The sequence below is a fragment of the Cryptomeria japonica genome, unplaced genomic scaffold (genome assembly GCF_030272615.1).
Source record: "Cryptomeria japonica unplaced genomic scaffold, Sugi_1.0 HiC_scaffold_91, whole genome shotgun sequence".
Classification (NCBI taxonomy): domain Eukaryota; kingdom Viridiplantae; phylum Streptophyta; class Pinopsida; order Cupressales; family Cupressaceae; genus Cryptomeria; species Cryptomeria japonica.
Genome location: NW_026728913.1, coordinates 137,501 through 152,500, shown reverse-complemented (window position 1 = coordinate 152,500; position 15,000 = coordinate 137,501). Strand labels below are relative to the sequence as shown.

Sequence of the window (15,000 nt, the reverse complement as noted above, 5' to 3'; positions counted from 1 at the left end):
ATGTGTGCTCCAAGGTGCGGCGTGCACGAAGTCGGACCCCGGTTTGCCCCGGGTGCGCACCTCGCGTGCACCTTGGTGCGCACACCTTGGCTGGGTTGCGCGCCCTGGTGGGCACCATGGTGCGCACCAAGGAGCGCTCCGAAGTGTGCTCCAAGGTGCGGCGTGCACGAAGTCGGAGCCCGGTTTGCCCCGGGTGCGCACCTCGCGTGCACCTTCGCCGCGGTGGGCACCATGGCGTGCACGAAGTCGGAGCCCGGTTTGCCCCGGGTGCGCACCTCGCGTGCACCTTCGCCGGGGTGGGCACCTTGGTGTGCAGACCTTGGCTGGGTTGCGCGCCCTGGTGGGCACCATGGTGCGCACCAAGGAGCGCTCCGAAGTGTGCTCCAAGGTGCGGCCTGCACGAAGTCGGAGCCCGGTTTGCCCCGGGTGTGCACCTCGGGTGGGCACCTTGGTGCGCATGCCTTGCCTGGGCTGCGCACCAGGGCGGGCTCAAGATGGCACCCGCGTTCCTTTTTTTTCACTATCTTTCAAAACGGAAATTTTAAAATCTCATTTTTTTTTGCCTTTTTCTGGAAATTAGTGAAGGCAGCGCATCAAAGGTGCGCACCTCGCTGCCCACCACGGTGCGCAACGCCGGTGGGCACCCGGGAGTGCTTCGAAGTGTGCTCCAAGGTGCTGCGTGCACGTTGTCGGAGCCCGGTTTGCCCCGGGTGCGCACCTCGCGTGCACCTTCGTCGGGGTGGGCACCTTGGCTGGGTTTGCCCCGGCTGCGCTCCGAAGCGGGGTTATTGGAGCGCCGCCTCTTTTTTTGTCGGAGCGTTTGGTGGGGTTTCTCGCATTGGCTCTTCCGAGGCCCGGTTGCCACCCTGGCGCGCACGAAGTCGGAAGTAGGGTTAATTGCCCGGGTGCGCACCTTTGCCAGGGTGGGCACCTTACCTGGGCTGCGCACCAGGGCGGGCTCAAGATGGCACGCGCGTTCCGTTTTTTTCACTATCTTTCAAAACGGAAATTTTAAAATCTCCTTTTTTTTTTGCCTTTTCTGGAAATTAGTGAAGGCAGCGCATCAAAGGTGCGCACCTCGCTGCCCACCTTGGTGTGCTCTGAGGTGCGCACCCGGGAGCGCTACGAAGTGTGCTCCAAGGTGCGGCGTGCACGTTGTCGGAGCCCGGTTTGCCCCGGGTGCGCACCTCGCCTGCACCTTGGCCGGGGTGGGCACCTTGGCTGGGTTTGCCCAGGGTGCGCTCCGAAGCGGGGTTACTGGAGCGCCCCCTCTTTTTTTGTCAGAGCGTTTGGTGGGGTTTCTCGCATTGGCTCTTCCCAGGCCCGGTTGTTGGGTGCGCTCCCACCCTGGCGCGCGCGAAGTTGGAAGTTGGGTTAATTGCCCGGGCGCGCACCTTCGCCAGGGTGGGCACCTTGGTGCGCACACCTTGGCTGGGCTGCGCACCAGGGCGGGCTCAAGATGGCACCAGCATTCCCTTTTTCTCACTATCTTTCAAAACGGAAATTTTAAAATCTCGTTTTTTTTTTGCCTTTTATGGAAATTAGTGAAGGCATCGCATCAAAGGTGCGCACCTCGCTGCCCACCTTGGTGTGCTCCGAGGTGCCCACCACGGTGCGCAACGCCGGTGCGAACCCGGGAGCGCCCCGATGTGTGCTCCAAGGTGCGGCGTGCACGAAGTCGGACCCCGGTTTGCCCCGGGTGCGCACCTCGCGTGCACCTTGGTGCGCACACCTTGGCTGGGTTGCGCGGCCTGGTGGGCACCATGGTGCGCACCAAGGAGCGCTCCGAAGTGTGCTCCAAGGTGCGGCGTGCACGAAGTCGGAGCCCGGTTTGCCCCGGGTACGCACCTTCGCCGGGGTGGGCACCTCGGCTGGGTTGCGCGCCCTGGTGCGCACCAAGGAGCGCTCCGAAGTGTGCTCCAAGGTGCGGCGTGCACGAAGTCGGAGCCCGGTTTGCCCCGGGTGCGCACCTCGCGTGCACCTTCGGCGGGGTTGCGCGCCCTGGTGGGCACCATGGTGCGCACCAAGGAGCGCTCCGAAGTGTGCTCCAAGGTGCGGCGTGCACGAAGTCGGAGCCCGGTTTGCCCCGGGTGCGCACCTCGCGTGCACCTTCGGCGGGGTTGCGCGCCCTGGTGGGCACCATGGTGCGCACCAAGGAGCGCTCCGAAGTGTGCTCCAAGGTGCGGCGTGCACGAAGTCGGAGCCCGGTTTGCCCCGGGTGCGCACCTCGCGTGCACCTTCGCCGCGGTGGGCACCATGGCGTGCACGAAGTCGGAGCCCGGTTTGCCCCGGGTGCGCACCTCGCGTGCACCTTCGCCGGGGTGGGCACCTCGGCTGGGTTGCGCGCCCTGGTGCGCACCAAGGAGCGCTCCGAAGTGTGCTCCAAGGTGCGGCGTGCACGAAGTCGGAGCCCGGTTTGCCCCGGGTGCGCACCTCGCGTGCACCTTCGCCAGGGTGGGCACCTCGGTGCGCACACCTTCTCAATGTTTTCTTGCCTTTTCTGGAAATTGGTGAAGGCAGCGCATCAAAGGTGCGCACCTCGGTGTGCTCCGAGGTGCGAACCCGAGAGCGCTCCGAGGTGCCCACGAAGTCGAAAGTCGGGTTAATTGCATTGTTTTCCCCGGGTGCGCTCCGAGGTGCGCAACATCGGCGCGCACCAAGGAGGGCTCCGAAGTGTGCTCCAAGGTGCGCACGATGGCGTGCACCTCTGGTGCGCACGATTCGGAGCTCGGTTTGACCGGGGTGCGCACACCTTGGCTGGGTTGCGCACCTTTTGTGCGCTCCAAGGTGCGCACGAAGTCGGAGCTCGGTTTGCCCCGGGTGCGCACCTTCGCCAGGGTGCGCACCTTGATGCGCACGCCTTGGCTGGGCTGCGCACCTTGGTGGGCGCCATGGTGCGCACCTTTCGTGCGCTCCAAGGTGCGCACGAAGTCGGAGCTCGGTTTGCCCCGGGTGCGCACCTTGGTGGGCGCCATGGTGCACTCCGAGGTGCCCAAGATTGGTGCGCACCAAGGAGCGCTCCGAAGTGCGCTCCAAGGTGCGCGCGAAGTCGAAAGTTGGGTTAATTGTCCGGTTTGCCTCGGGTGCGCACCTTGCGTGCACCTTCGCCAGGGTGGGCGCCTTGGTGCGCACACCTTGGCTGGGCTGCGCACACCTTGGCACCCGCGTTTCCTTCATTTTAAATTTTTTTTTTTTACAATCTCTCAAGTGGGAAATTCTATAATCTCAACTTTTTTTGCCTTTTCAGGAAACTTTTGAATGGAGCGCATCATTGGTGCGCTCCGAAGTGTGCTCCAAAGCTCTCTCCAGCTGCGTGCACCTGCCCCGGCCGCGCACCCGGCCCCGCCCAGCTTCGCTCACCTGTCCCGGGCGTCTGGTGCGGAACCTTAGAGTAAGAAACATCACCGTGCACCTTGGCCAACGTGCGCGACTCGACCGAGCGCGCACTGGCCGAGGTGCACACCGATTTCACCTGGGTGCGCGCGCAGCACCTCGGGCGCACCGGGGTGCGCGCACAACGCCCGGGTTGCACCGTGGCCTGTGTGCTCGGGGCGCCTCGGGTGCGCGCTCGGTGTCGCCCCCGCGCGCGCGGTAGTGCGGGCAGCGCACCCCGGCCCGGCCCGGCCCCGACGAGAACGCAAACGGGCAAAAGGTTTATTCAAATAGCATTGCGACGCCCGGCGAAAAACTAAAAAAGGGTGCAACACCGGGACTTCCCGGGAGGTCACCCATCCCAGTACTACTCCGGCCCAAGCGCGCTTAACTGCGGAGTTCTGATGGGATCCGGTGCACTAATGCTGGTATGATCGCACCCGTTATGAGCTTGTCGCAGTGTGTACTTAGCAAACCGCGACCCACGTGCGAATCCACCCCGGCCACCCACCCCCGTCGAGGTGCACACCCTCCCTCGCGAAGTGCGCCCCGTTCGCCAAGTGTGAGCCCTGCCCGGGTGCGCGCACCTTGCTAGGGCGTCGGGTGTGCACCCGGCCCGGCCTACGTGCGTGCACCTGGAGGGGGCGTCGTGTGCGTGCAGTGTCCCGTCTGCAACGCGGTGCCCACACACCACCTCGGGCGCAACGACCTGCGCTCACATGTGGGCCGAGTGCACCTTGGTGCATGTTCGGGGCGCCTCGGGTGCACGCTCGATCTTGCCCCGGTGCACCAAGGCGCTCGGTTTGCCCCGGGTGCGCACTTGGTGCAAGGTGGGCACCCAAAATAGGGATCAAGCACCAAAACACAAGTTTCGGGATGCAAAATGGGACCCAAGGACCACAAATGCGTTCCAAGACCCATGATGGGTCCACGAGAACAAAAATGTGTTCCGAGACTTAATAAACAAATATTGGGTTTTAGGAGAAGAAACATGCTCTGATGCCCAAAACGAGAATCGACCCCGAAAAGGCCACAGGCCAAAAGTGGGATGCGAGACAAAAAAAAATGGGACCCGAGGACCAAAATTGGGTTCCCAGGTCGAAGACAGGGCAACCGGACAAGAAACGACCTCTAAGGCTCGAAATGAGTCCCGACGACTAAAACTTGACAAGAAGCACCCATCAGGCACCCAACTCGACACCCATGGGATGCCGACCCACCCGGGCTTCCACCTAGCACACCTTGGCACCCACCCACCCTCGCACCCAACCTCGCACCCAACTTAGCACCTTTGAACCCACATTGGCACTCACCCTGACCCTGGCACCTTGGAACCCACATTGGCACTCACCTTGACCCTGGCACCCACCTTTGCACTCACCTTGGGACCCACCCTGGCTCCCACCTCGGCACCCACCCAGACACCCACCTTGGTTCCTTGGCACCCACCTTGGATCCTTGGCACCCACCCCGACACCCACCTTGGCACGCAACTTGGCTACTTGCCACCCACCTTGGCTCCTTGACGCCCACCCCGACAACCACCCCGTGACCTACCCTGGCTAGGGTTGGTGCACACCCACCCTGGTGCCCACCTTGGCACCCACCCTATGACCCACCTTGGCACGCACCTTAGTACCCACCCCGTTACCCACCCTAGGACCCACCCCGTGACCCACCTTGGCCAGGGTGGGTGCACCCACCCTGGTGCCCACCTTGGCACCCACCCATCCTAGCACCCAGCCTGTGACCGGGCTTGGAACCCAACCTTGCACCCGCACCCGTCTTGGCCAGTGTGGGTGCGCACCCATCCTGGCACCCACGTTGTGACACACCCTTTAACCCACGCACCCTAGCACCCACGTTGGCACCCACCTTGGAACCCAACCTAGCAACTTGGCACCCACCCCGTGACCCACCTTGGCATCCACCATAGCAGTCGCCGACTTGGCACCCACCTCGGCACCCACCTTGACACTTGTGGACCCACCTTGCCACTCACCCTAGCATCGACCCATCCTAGCACCCACCCTGGCACCTTTGCACCCTAGCACTCACCCATCCTAGCACCTAACCTGTGACCCACCTTGACACTCACCCTCGCACCCACCTTGGAACCCAACCTAGCACCCACCCACCCTGACACCAACCCTAGCACCTACCCACCCTTGCACCCACCCTGTGACCCATCTTGGCACCCACCCATCCTACCACTCAACCTATCACCCACCTTCTCACCCACCTTGGCATCCACCTTAGCACCCACCCACACTGGCACCTTGGCACCCACCTCGGGCAAGGTGGGTGCACACCCACCCTGGCACCCAATTTAGAACCCACCGAGCATGTTACCCACCTTGGCACCCACATTGCAGCCCACCCTAGTACCCACCCTATGACCCACATTGGCATCCACACCCTAGCACCCAGGCACCTCGACACCCGCCTTGACACCCACCCTAGCACTGAACCTGTGACCCACCTTGGAACTCACCCTAGAACCCACCCACCCTGTGAACCACCTTGGCATCCACCTTAGCACCCACCCACCTTGGCACCCACTCTAGCACTCACCCATCCTAACACCCAACTTGTTACCCACCTTGGCACCCGCCCTCGCGTCCACCTTGAAACCCACCCTAGCACCCACCCACGCAGGAGCCCACCTTGGCACCCAACCTAACACCCACGCATCCTGGCACCCAACTTGTGACCCACCTTGGAACCCACCCTAGTACCCACCTTTGAACCCACTATATCACCAACCCACCTTGGCACCCACCCTATGACCCTCTTTGGAATCCACCCTAGCACGCACCCACCCTGGCACCCACCATGGAGCGCACCCTAGCACCCACCCACCTCGGCACGCACCTCAACACCCACCTTGGTGTGCGCACTGCGCCAACCTCTCAAAGACCCTATGTGGTGCGCTCCAAAGTGTACACCTTTGGTGCGCTCCAAGGTGCGCACCTTTGGTGCACACCGAGGTGCACACCAAAGTGTGCACCGAGGTGAGCACCAAAGTGCACTCCAGGGTGCACACCAAGGCGTGCACCTTTGGTGCGGTCAATGCAAACGAATTCGGAAGTTGGGGTCGATGTCCTAATCGCTGCTGCAGACTACACGTATGAGAATCGGACAAATAGCTTTATATAGGGGAGGTGTTGCGTTTGATGGGTCGACTCCCCTGGTTGTGTGCACTGCACCAACTTCAAAGACCCTGTCTTGTTTAAGAAGTCAAAAGTTGGGGTGGATGTCCTAATCATTGCTGCAGTCTACGCATGTATGAGAATCAGACAAATAGCTTATATAGGGGAGGTGTTGCATTCGGTGGGTTGACTCCCCTGGTTGTGCGCACTGCGCCAACCTCAAAGACCCCGCATAGCAGAAGAAGTCGGAAGTCGGATTTTGGTGAGCACCAAGGCGTGCACCTTTGGTGCGGTCAACGCAGACGAATTCAGAAGTTGGGGTGGATGTCCTAATCGTTGTTGCAGGCTACACATGTATGAGAATCAGACAAATAGCTTATATAGGGGAGGTGTTGGGTTTGATGGGTCAACTCCCTTGGTTGTGCGCATTACGCCAACCTCAAAGACCTTGTTTTCGTTAAGAAGTCAAAAGTTGGGGTCAATGTCCTAATGGCTCCTGCAGGCTACACATGTATGAGAATCGGACAAATAGCTTATATAGGGGAGGTGTTGGGTTTGATGGGTCGACTCCCCTGGTTGTGCGCATTACGTCAACCTCAAAGACCTTGTTTTCGTTAAGAAGTCAAAAGTTGGGGTCGATGTCCTAATTGCTCCTGTAGACTACACATGTATGAGAATCAGACAAATAGCTTATATAGGGGAGGTGTTGGGTTTGATGGGTTGACTCCCCTAGTTGTTCGCATTACACCAACCTCAAAGACCTTGTTTTCGTTTAGAAGCCGAAAGTTGGGGTCGATGTCCTAATTGCTCCTGCAGGCTACGCATGTATGAGAATCAGACAAATAGCTTATATAGGGGAGGTGTTGGGTTTGATGGGTCGACTCCCCTGGTTGTGCGCATTGCGCCAACCTCAAAGACCCTGCATTGCGGATGAAGTCGAAAGTCAGAGTTTGGTGTGCTACAAGGTGTGGTCGAAGGTGCTCACCTAGGTGTGCACCTTTGGAGCACAGGAAAAGTGCCCTCCAAAAGTGCGCACCTTTGGAGTGCACAAAAGTGCCCTCCAAAAGTGCGCACCTTTGGAGCGCAGAAAAGTGCCCTCCAAAAAGTGCCCTCCAAAAGTGCGCACCTTTGGAGCGCAGAAAAGTGCCCTCCAAAAAGTGCCCTCCAAAAGTGCGCACCTTTGGAGCGCAGAAAAGTGCCCTCCAAAAAGTGCCCTCCAAAAGTGCGCACCTTTGGAGCGCAGAAAAGTGCCCTCCAAAAAGTGCCCTCCAAAAGTGCGCACCTTTGGAGCGCAGAAAAGTGCCCTCCAAAAAGTGCCCTCCAAAAGTGCGCACCTTTGGAGCGCAGAAAAGTGCCCTCCAAAAAGTGCCCTCCAAAAGTGCGCACCTTTGGAGCGCAGAAAAGTGCCCTCCAAAAAGTGCCCTCCAAAAGTGCGCACCTTTGGAGCGCAGAAAAGTGCCCTCCAAAAAGTGCCCTCCAAAAGTGCGCACCTTTGGAGCGCAGAAAAGTGCCCTCCAAAAAGTGCCCTCCAAAAGTGCGCACCTTTGGAGCGCAGAAAAGTGCCCTCCAAAAGTGCGCACCTTTGGAGCGCACAAAAGTGCCCTCCAAAAGTGCGCACTTTTGGTGCGCACCAAGGCGCTGGTTCGGTCGTTGCAGGCGAGTTCGGAAGTTGGGGTCGATGTCCTGAGCGGAGGTGCAAACTACACAGGTGTCGGAATCGGACAAATAGCTTATATAGGGGAGGTGTATGCTTCGATGGGTCGACTCCCCAGGTTGAGCGCACCGCGCCAACCTCAAAGACCCTACGGTATGGATGAAGTCGGAAGTTGGGTCCGATGACCGATTCGATTAGTAGGTATGCTCATGAGGTCGGAATTTGGGTCCGATGACCTGCCATGTGCAGGAAGGCGAATGTTGACACTGTGCGTTGCAAGGTGCACACCAAGGCGCTGGTGCGGTCTTTTTAGTCGAGTTCGGAAGTTGGGGTCGATGTCCTGATCGGAGGTGCAAGCTACACAGGTGTGGGAATCGGACAAATAGCTTATATAGGGGAGGTGTATGCTTCGTTGGGTCGACTCCCCGGGTTGAGCGCACCGCGCCAACCTCAAAGACCCTACGGTATGGATGAAGTCGGAAGTTGGGTCCGATGACCGATTCGATATGTAGGCATACTCGCGAGGTCGGAATTTGGGTCCGATGACCTGCCACGTGCAGGAAGGCGAATGTTGGCACTGTGCGTTGCAAGGTGCGCACCAAGGCGCTGGTTCGGTCGTTGGAGGCGAGTTCGGAAGTTGGGGTCGATGTCTTGATCGGAGGTGCAAACTACACAGGTGTGGGAATCGGACAAATAGCTTATATAGGGGAGGTGTATGCTTCGTTGGGTCGACTCCCCGGGTTGAGCGCACCGCGCCAACCTCAAAGACCCTACGGTATGGATGAAGTCGGAAGTTGGGTCCGATGACCGATTCGATATGTAGGCATACTCGCGAGGTCGGAATTTGGGTCCGATGACCTGCCATGTGCAGGAAGGCGAATGTTGGGACTGTGCGTCGCAAGGTGCGCACCAAGGCGCTGGTGCCGTCGTTGCAGTCGAGTTCGGAAGTTGGGGTCGATGTCCTGGTCAGAGGTGCAAACTACACAGGTGTGGGAATCGGACAAATAGCTTATATAGGGGAGGTGTATGCTTCGATGGGTCGACTCCCTGGGTTGAGCGCACCGCGCCAACCTCAAAGACCCTACAGTATGGATGAAGTCGGAAGTTGGGTCCGATGACCGATTCGATACGTAGGCATATTGGCGAGGTCTGAATTTGTGTCCGATGACCTGCCATGCGCAGGAAGGCGGAATTTGGGTCCGATGACCGAGTTGATGGCGTGCCATGCGCAGAAAGGCGGAATTTGGGTCCGATGACCGAGTTGATGTTGATGGCCCGCCATGCACAGGAAGGCGGAATTTGGGTCCGATGACCGATTTGAAGGCGTGCCATACGCAAAAAGGCGGAGTTTGGGTCCGATGACCGAGTTGATATTGATGGCCCGCCATGCGTAGGAAGGCGGAATTTGGGTCCGATGACCTGACATACGCATGGAGTCCGACTCGGGGGCCGATGTTCGATTCGATGACTTGCATTGTGGGTAAAGTCGGAAGTTGTGGTCTTTGACCCGATTCGATGACCAGACTTCGGCTGCTTGAGAATCGGACAAATAACTTATATAGGGGAGGTAGTGTTCTCGAGCATCCTCCCCCCGTGCCCGTTTATGTCGATTGATGCTGGTGCTCGACTGGTTGGAGCGCTCGGATGCAAAAATCTTGCACCAGGATTTATCGATTGTGATGGACACGGCAAGTCTCCTGATTGCTATGCAGGAGCTCATCGTGAATCTCTATGCGGCCTTGGTATGGACTCGACCTGCGGAATGGTTCGGCAATGGTAGTCGCTCCAACACGTCCTTGCAATGGCCACAGAGGTGATTCGACTAGAGCTCCAGTCTAGCTTTTGGGTTGCTTGGCGGACTGGTATAGCCGCGATCGAGTTCCGGCCATGAACGTTTTAGATAGCTCTTGGGCTTTCTGGGACGGAAGTCGGAAGTTTGGGCTGTTGTCCGATTTGATGACCATTCTTCGGATGTGTGAGAATCGGACAAATAACTTATATAGGGGACTGTGTTGTCTCACGCAGCCCCCTCCGTGCCCCTCTATCTCGACCGATGTTGGTGCTTGAAAGGGTTGGGATCGCTCGGATTTATAAACGTGCACCACCATTTGTCGAGTGTGAGGGACGCGGCAGGTCTCCTAAATGCTATGCGGGCGCTCTCTGAGAATCTCTATCCGGCCTCGACACAGACTAGTCTTGCTGAATGGTTTGGCACTGGTAGTCGATCCAACACGTCGTTGTTGTGGCCGCCTAGGCGATTCGATTCGAGCCCCCGTCTAGCTTTTGGGTTGCTTGGCGGATTTTGCCCTATCCGCAAGTGAGCTCGGTCCCTAAACGTTCGAGAAACCCGATTGCTATGCGCCGACTCTCTTTCTTGCGAGCCTCCATCTAGCTTTTGGGTCTCTACGGAACGGAAGTCGGAATCTGGGACCGTTGTTTGATTCGACGAGGCAGACTACGGTTGTGCGAGAATCGGACAAATAACTTATATAGGGGAGGTGTTGACTGGAGCATTCTCCCCCGTGCCCCTCTAACTCGACCAATGCTGGCGCTCGAACGGTGGTAGCGCTCGGATTTTCATTGAGCGCCAGCATTGGTCGATTTAGAGGGGCATGCGAGATTCCCGAATGCTATGCGAGGGCTCTAACGGAAATGTCTATTGGTTTCGGTATGGATGCAATTGCGAGTGGTTCGGCAAAGGTAGTCGTTCCGATGCGTCCATGTCGTGGCCAAATCGATAATTCGATTTGAGCCCTCGTATAGCATTTGGGTCTCTCGATGTGATTCCGCATTCCAGTCCCTTTGGGCACTGCTTGAGCCGCATCCCAGGGGGTTCCCTTCCCAATAATCTGCCTCGCAACCCGATTGCTATGCGGTGAGGCTCCTCGGCCGCCTCGGAACTATCTGTGTATCAGACGCATCGCGGGATAAGGGGTTGGCAACGGTAGTCGCCCCAAGCGCGTCCGATGCTTGGACCATTCCGAGGCGGCCCTGAAGCCTCTTCCGTCTAGCCGTTGGGTCCTTCTCGCCGCATCCCTCGCCTCGCACCCCGATTGCTATGCGGTGAGGCTCCTCGGCCGCCTCGGAACTATCTGTGTATCGGACGCGTCGCGGGATAAGGGGTTGTCACTGGTAGTCGCCCCAAGCGCGTCCGATGCTTGGACCATTCCGAGGCGGCCCTGAAGCCTCTTCCGTCTAGCCGTTGGGTCCTTCTCGCCGCATCCCTCGCCTCGCACCCCGATTGCTATGCGGTGAGGCTCCTCGGCCGCCTCGGAACTATCTGTGTATCGGACGCGTCGCGGGATAAGGGGTTGTCACTGGTAGTCGCCCCAAGCGCGTCCGATGCTTGGACCATTCCGAGGCGGCCCTGAAGCCTCTTCCGTCTAGCCGTTGGGTCCTTCTCGCCGCATCCCTCGCCTCGCACCCCGATTGCTATGCGGTGAGGCTCCTCGGCCGCCTCGGAACTATCTGTGTATCGGACGCGTCGCGGGATAAGGGGTTGTCACTGGTAGTCGCCCCAAGCGCGTCCGATGCTTGGACCATTCCGAGGCGGCCCTGAAGCCTCTTCCGTCTAGCCGTTGGGTCCTTCTCGCCGCATCCCTCGCCTCGCACCCCGATTGCTATGCGGTGAGGCTCCTCGGCCGCCTCGGAACTATCTGTGTATCGGACGCGTCGCGGGATAAGGGGTTGTCACTGGTAGTCGCCCCAAGCGCGTTCGATGCTTGGACCATTCCGAGGCGGCCCTGAAGCCTCTTCCGTCTAGCCGTTGGGTCCTTCTCGCCGCATCCCTCGCCTCGCACCCCGATTGCTATGCGGTGAGGCTCCTCGGCCGCCTTGGAACTATCTGTGTATCGGACGCGTCGCGGGATAAGGGGTTGTCACTGGTAGTCGCCCCAAGCGCGTCCGATGCTTGGACCATTCCGAGGCGGACCCGAAGCCTCTTCCGTCTAGCCGTTGGGTCCTTCTCGCCGCATCCTTCGCCTCGCACCCCGATTGCTATGCGGTGAGGCTCCTCGGCCGCCTCGGAACTATCTGTGTATCGGACGCGTCGCGGGATAAGGGGTTGTCACTGGTAGTCGCCCCAAGCGCGTCCGATGCTTGGACCATTCCGAGGCGGACCCGAAGCCTCTTCCGTCTAGCCGTTGGGTCCTTCTCGCCGCATCCCTCGCCTCGCACCCCGATTGCTATGCGGTGAGGCTCCTCGGCCGCCTTGGAACTATCTGTGTATCGGACGCGTCGCGGGATAAGGGGTTGTCACTGGTAGTCGCCCCAAGCGCGTCCGATGCTTGGACCATTCCGAGGCGGACCCGAAGCCTCTTCCGTCTAGCCGTTGGGTCCTTCTCGCCGCATCCCTCGCCTCGCACCCCGATTGCTATGCGGTGAGGCTCCTCGGCCGCCTTGGAACTATCTGTGTATCGGACGCGTCGCGGGATAAGGGGTTGTCACTGGTAGTCGCCCCAAGCGCGTCCGATGCTTGGACCATTCCGAGGCGGACCCGAAGCCTCTTCCGTCTAGCCGTTGGGTCCTTCTCGCCGCATCCCTCGCCTCGCACCCCGATTGCTATGCGGTGAGGCTCCTCGGCCGCCTTGGAACTATCTGTGTATCGGACGCGTCGCGGGATAAGGGGTTGTCACTGGTAGTCGCCCCAAGCGCGTCCGATGCTTGGACCATTCCGAGGCGGCCCCGAAGCCTCTTCCGTGTAGCCGTTGGGTCCTTCTCGCCGCATCCCTCGCCTCGCACCCCGATTGCTATGCGGTGAGGCTCCTCGGCCGCCTTGGAACTATCTGTGTATCGGACGCGTCGCGGGATAAGGGGTTGTCACTGGTAGTCGCCCCAAGCGCGTCCGATGCTTGGACCATTCCGAGGCGGCCCCGAAGCCTCTTCCGTGTAGCCGTTGGGTCCTTCTCGCCGCATCCCTCGCCTCGCACCCCGATTGCTATGCGGTGAGGCTCCTCGGCCGCCTTGGAACTATCTGTGTATCGGACGCGTCGCGGGATAAGGGGTTGTCACTGGTAGTCGCCCCAAGCGCGTCCGATGCTTGGACCATTCCGAGGCGGACCTGAAGCCTCTTCCCTCTAGCCGTTGGGGCTTTCTCGCCGCATCCCTCGCCTCGCACCCTGATTGCTATGCTGTGAGGCTCCTCGGCCGCCTTGGAACTATCTGTGTATCGGACGCATCGCGGGATAAGGGGTTGGCAGTGGTAGTCGCCCCAAGCGCATCCGATGCTTGGACCATTCCGAGGCGGCCCTGCAGCCTCTTCCGTCTAGCCGTTGGGGCCATCTCGCCGCATCCCCCACCTCGCACCACGATTGCTATGCGGTGAGGCTCCTTGGCCGCCTCGGAACTATCTGTGTATCGGACGCATCGCGGGATAAGGGGTTGTCACTGGTAGTCGCCCCAAGCGCGTCCGATGCTTGGACTATTCCGAGGCGGCCCTGCAGCCTCTTCCGTCTAGCCGTTGGGGCCATCTCGCTGCATCCCCCACCTCCTCGGCCGCCTCGGAACTATCTGTGTATCGGACGCATCGCGGGATAAGGGGTTGGCAGTGGTAGTCGCCCCAAGCGCGTCCGATGCTTGGACTATTCCGAGGCAGCCCTGCAGCCTCTTCCGTCTAGCCTTTGGGGCCATCTCGCCGCATCCCTCGCCTCGCACCCCGATTGCTATGCGGTGAGGCTCCTCGGCCGCCTGGGAACTATCTTCGTATCGGACGCATCGCGGGATAAGGGGTTGTCACTGGTAGTCGCCCCAAGCGCGTCCGATGCTTGGACTATTCCGAGGCGGCCCTGTGGCCTCTTCCGTCTAGCCGTTGGGGCCATCTCGCCGCATCCCCCACCTCGCACCCCGATTGCTATGCGGTGAGGCTCTTCGGCCGCCTTGGAACTATCTTCGTATCGGACGCATCGCGGGATAAGGGGTTGTCACTGGTAGTGGCCCCAAGCGCGTCCGATGCTTGGACTATTCCGAGGCGGCCCTGCAGCCTCTTCCGTCTAGCCGTTGGGGCCATCTCGCCGCATCCCCCACCTCGCACCCCGATTGCTATGCGGTGAGGCTCCTCGGCCGCCTTGGAACTATCTTCGTATCGGACGCATCGCGGGATAAGGGGTTGTCACTGGTAGTCGCCCCAAGCGCGTCCGATGCTTGGACTATTCCGACGCGGCCCTGTGGCCTCTTCCGTCTAGCCGTTGGGGCCATCTCGCCGCATCCCCCACCTCGCACCCCGATTGCTATGCGGTGAGGCTCCTCGGCCGCCTTGGAACCATCTTCGTATCGGACGCATCGCGGGATAGGGGGCTGTCACTGGTAGTCGCCCCAAGCGTGTCCGATGCTTGGACCATTCCTAGGCGGCCCTGAAGCCTCTTCCGTCTAGCCGTTGGGGCCTTCCCGCCCCATCCCTCGCCTCGCACCCCCGATTGCTATGCGGTGAGGCTCCTCGGCCGCCTTGGAACCATCTGTGTATCGGACGCATCGCGGGATAAGGGGTTGGCACTGGCAGTCGCCCCAAGCGCGTCCGATGCTTGGACCATTCCGAGGTGGCCCTGAAGCCTCTTCCGTCTAGCCGTTGGGGCCTTCCCGCCCCATCCCTCGCCTCGCACCCCGATTGATATGCGGTGAGGCTCCTCGGCCGCCTTGGAACTATCTGTGTATCGGACGCATCGCGGGATAAGGGGTTGGCACTGGTAGTCGTCCCAATCGCATCCGATGCTTGGACCATTCCGAGGCGGCCCTGCAGCCTCTTCCGTTTAGCCGTCGGGGCCTTCCCGCCGCATCCCTCGCCTCGCATCCCGATTCCTATGCGGTGAGTCTTCTCGGCCGCCGCGGAAC

At 60.1% G+C, this 15,000-nt stretch overlaps 1 non-coding gene across 1 annotated transcript; it reads right to left on the bottom strand.

Annotated features, from left to right (window-relative positions):
- Positions 1 to 3,695: 3,695 nt before the first annotated feature.
- On the bottom strand, positions 3,696 to 3,814 carry LOC131864767 (5S ribosomal RNA). The gene has a single exon (XR_009363530.1). It is a non-coding gene; the product is annotated as a 5S ribosomal RNA (ribosomal RNA).
- Between the last annotated feature and the right edge of the window lie 11,186 nt (positions 3,815 to 15,000).